This window comes from Protomyctophum parallelum, assembly GCF_964188405.1.
Source record: "Protomyctophum parallelum genome assembly, chromosome: 14".
Classification (NCBI taxonomy): Eukaryota; Metazoa; Chordata; class Actinopteri; order Myctophiformes; family Myctophidae; genus Protomyctophum; species Protomyctophum parallelum.
In genome coordinates this window covers 34,857,434-34,861,608 of record NC_139709.1, presented here as the reverse complement: position 1 = coordinate 34,861,608, position 4,175 = coordinate 34,857,434, and positions in this window count along the sequence as shown.

The following is a 4,175-nucleotide window of genomic DNA, read 5'->3' as shown; positions in this document are numbered from 1 at the left end:
AAGAGGGACCACAGGGCCCCCCCCCACCCCAACACTGTACAGTGAGTGCTGAGGGGAGGGAGGGGGCTGCTGTTGCGCAGTCTCCCCAGCGTGATGCATCTACCTTCAGGGCGGCAGCAGGCGTGGAGTAGGGTGCGTTGGAGCGAACACAGGCTCAGTGGCGCGGTCACCTAGGGACGCTGAAGTTGCTGTAGCAGGACTGATAGTTATTCCTTGGGAGAATTGCAAGATGAGCCCCATTGTATTAGCAGAACCTCCCCCCCCCCCCTCCAACCAAAATTGTATCAATGTATGTCCTCACTTTAAGACATGTGTTTGAAGGGACCAAAAACCTTGTCTGACCCTATGACTATTACTATCACTAAGTATTTAATTAAGTTGTTGTTAATTATATTGTGTATATATATATATATATATATATATATATATGTGTAACATGTAGAATGTGATACATTCCAATAACCTCCCAATTCAGCACAGTACACTTCAATAAATTCCTCTGGCAACCAGCAGCCAACACATTATTCCATATTGATTTGAAATTCTCCGACTTTAAGCTTTTAATTTCCAAGCCCTGCTTTTGTGTTGCGGCTGTGTTCGAGTCATATCTTTTAGAAATTCTCTGTGTCTAATATGGTCAGCACTCCCAATTATTCACTCCACTGACAAGTGAAACAAACTGGGGACCAACCAGTGCATTCTGAATTATCTACACCCCTTGGATTCTCTGACAATAATTAATACAATGGCAAGCTGCTGTTTCTAGCCCTGACGAGACATGAGCTCGACAACATAAAAGCCTGAGTTATACTTAGTTGCACGAGAGCAAAGAATTGCAGATCTACAAGCTCACAACGAGCAGCGCCGAGAGGCGCGGTGGGCTTGCATATCTGCTATTGATGGTGCGAGACACCTGCATGCAAGTAAGTATAAATCTCATTCCGAGAGACTCGAGGAGAAATTACCACCGGCGATCGGTAAGGTCGTAGACAGCACGGCCACTAACGACCGGCCGGGGTCATATCGTGCCAGCGTCAGGTCCTTTCTTCGTAGAGTCCTGTTAACATCACCTGGTTATTACTCACATCATTACACCATAAATGTGAGGCTCTGGAATATGTCAAGAACAATATGAACACAGCCCTGACTGTAGATATACACAGACTTTTACTGCGCTGACTGTTCCATATATCAGAGACATTCATTAATATGCCACATGATGTTGCACAGGCAGTATAACCGTAGTGCACTGTAAAAATCCTCTGTGTTACTCTGGCTTCGAGGGAGTACTAGTGTAACCAAATGGGCCCTGTGTGGGTCCATTTGGTTACATTTGTACTCTCTCTGTGTTGAATTACCACTAAGGATTTTGCAGCGTGTGCTGGCCAACTCGATGGTAAAGCACAAGCAGTGATGCAGGGTTTCTTCACTAGCGTATAACACGATTTAATAGGAAATGGTATAACCATAATACAGTGCATAAGTCATGTGCCACCTTCACACATGCTGTATGGCATGGTCTGTATGTACTGTTGTATATGGAACAGATAGAGGAAGGTTATTTACATCTATGCTCCATGCAGTTTGAACTTTGAAACAAACAAAGGGAGAATTGAAATAATGTCTTCGTTGTATTTACAGGTCAACTGAACTGACTTGTCATCACTCAATCAATATTTTTCGTCTAGTTTGGGAGGATATGGTACTTTAAAAAAAACATTTTATAGCAAAGCGTTCTCAACATCCATTAAAAGAATGTCACACTAATTTTAAAACCCACGCAGGAGGCATTGGCATCAACAGAAGAAAGTGGATGAGTTTCTCTTTAACAGCTGTAATTTGTGTTTTCCAATCACCATGCTGATTTCTGCTCATTATGCTCTGGTTTCACACCGGTAAGTGAGCAAAGTTTGGATTGATTGACTCTAATTAACTAAAAAATGTTCCAAGCCATGGATTTATTATCATGCTAGCTAGCCACAAATGTCAGGGACTTTCACAAATTATTATCCTGTTAAGATAAATGTCTTTGGAATCAGAGGAGTGTGGAAACACAAGGAACATGTATTGTTTTTGTCTGAGGAATCTGTTTGGCATGTTTTCTGTGGACTTCCACATGGAAACCATGCATAGCTTACCGCTATAGGCATATTGACTGTAGGTATAGGCCAATATGGATATGCCATGGCAAATCCTCACATTGTAAAATTGCAATGCTTTGGTGTGAAAACACGTTGGGGTGGGGGCGGCTGCAAGTTTAACTCATACCCCATCGTATGACGGTGTCACTTGCCGACTTGATGGCAAGCGACACCATGGTACAGTACTACGGAGTATTAAATTAGGCTCTACTCTATTGAGCAGTGGAGAACTGCCTGGTCCACTCTTTGTTAACACAAGACCGGTCTATTCCCTGTTGTGTGCTCTAAAACTTGGCAGTATCTCCCTCATTGATATTTTAGACACAGTAGCAGCACCTCTCTCAACTCACATTCTTTCTTTGACTCCATCAGCTCCGTGGCTCAAGTCCCCCTCTCGCACATGAACAAAGAGAGAAGACTGGACAGTGTGAATAGTCTTTTTCTTCTTCTTCTTTTTCTTTTACATGTTTATCTTTCAACCTGACGGCCCTACTTTGGTCATATATACATTAGGGCATTCACTTCTAGTCATTTTTACTAGTTGACTAGTTGCCTAGTTTACTAGTCGACTAGTAAACTACCTATTATGTAAAAAAATATATATATATATATATATTTTTTTTTTGGAAATAAATATTTGTACATTTAAAAACTGTACATCAAGGTCGACTAGTGGATTTACTAGTCGACTAGTTGAATAGTTGACTAGTTGCTTAAAGCCCTAATATACATACCTGGCTGTATATACATAGGCCTACATATGCATACACATGTATCATACAGTATGGATATATAGACAAACACTGTGTATATTATATATATATATATACATACTGTATACTTTTATATATATTTGTTTTAAAACATCTAGCCGATCTAGAATCTCACAACACGTCGTGGATGCAACACATGGTGAGCTTGTAGATCAGCTATTTTCGGTGTGCCACGACACTCACACTGTGACAAAGAAGTATTAAAATGGGGGCTTATAGGAGGAGGTACGTGGTCTAAAGAAAAAAGAAAGGAATCTCAAACAGACCTTCATTTAGCCTCCCAAACACAAAACATTACTCTGATCCACTCGGCTTCACACCAGTGATCAGAGGCTGATCAGTGACGTGTGGCCAAGTGAAACGGGGCAGTGGTCCGCATGGCCGGCTCCTCCAGGCGAAAATTGGAAATCACGCTATCTTGCAAAAGTCTCTCCCGTGCACCGTGTCTTAGCAAAACGAGACATTGATTAAAAAAAAAACAGAGAGAAATAAAGTACTATAAAGCTACTTTCATGTGTCACAGAATATAACAATAAAATTGCCACAGTGAGGCATTCTCATCATCCCCGAAAACCCAGCCTATAACATGGAAGAAAATACATCTTCTCAGTTGTCAAGTAGGCTATAGCTCCCCCCATCAGTATTTGCACACACAGTCTACCCGCTTTAGGAGCCGTTGCATGCAGGTGCATATACTTTGAGGCGTGCCCGCAGATAAATGTGATGACATCCAGCTCTAGCTCACTTTCATTTATTTGGGGGATTGATTGGATGCAAGGAGAGGAGATAAATGTGTTGGGGAGGTGCCCTCATTTGACATATTGCCATATATAACCACTAAAAAACTAGCAGACGGACCCGCAAGCATCTTTCCTCTTCAAGGTGCTTTTTAGATAGGGGAGGCAGTATCTTAGCAAGCCGCTGGCCTGAGACACCTTCTTAGCGCCATTAGGCTGGCCATATCCTGCATACTGGTGTGTCCACGGAGGATTGTCTATGTGCAAGAGTGCAGAGAGAGGTTTTAAAGAAACTCCCAATGTGTGAAAACCTACCAATTAAAAAGAAAAGAAAATACATTAACCCATTTTGGGCGGGAAGTACCCTTTTGGTGTTTTTTAAGCATTATGTTTTATTTTATCTGTTGAAAAAATAGCAGATCTACAAGCTCGTAGCGCGGCACTTAGCTTGTAGATCTTCTATTTTTGAAAAATCGTGAAAATGTGGCACAAATTTCGAATATATATTCTTTCCGAGTGAACAT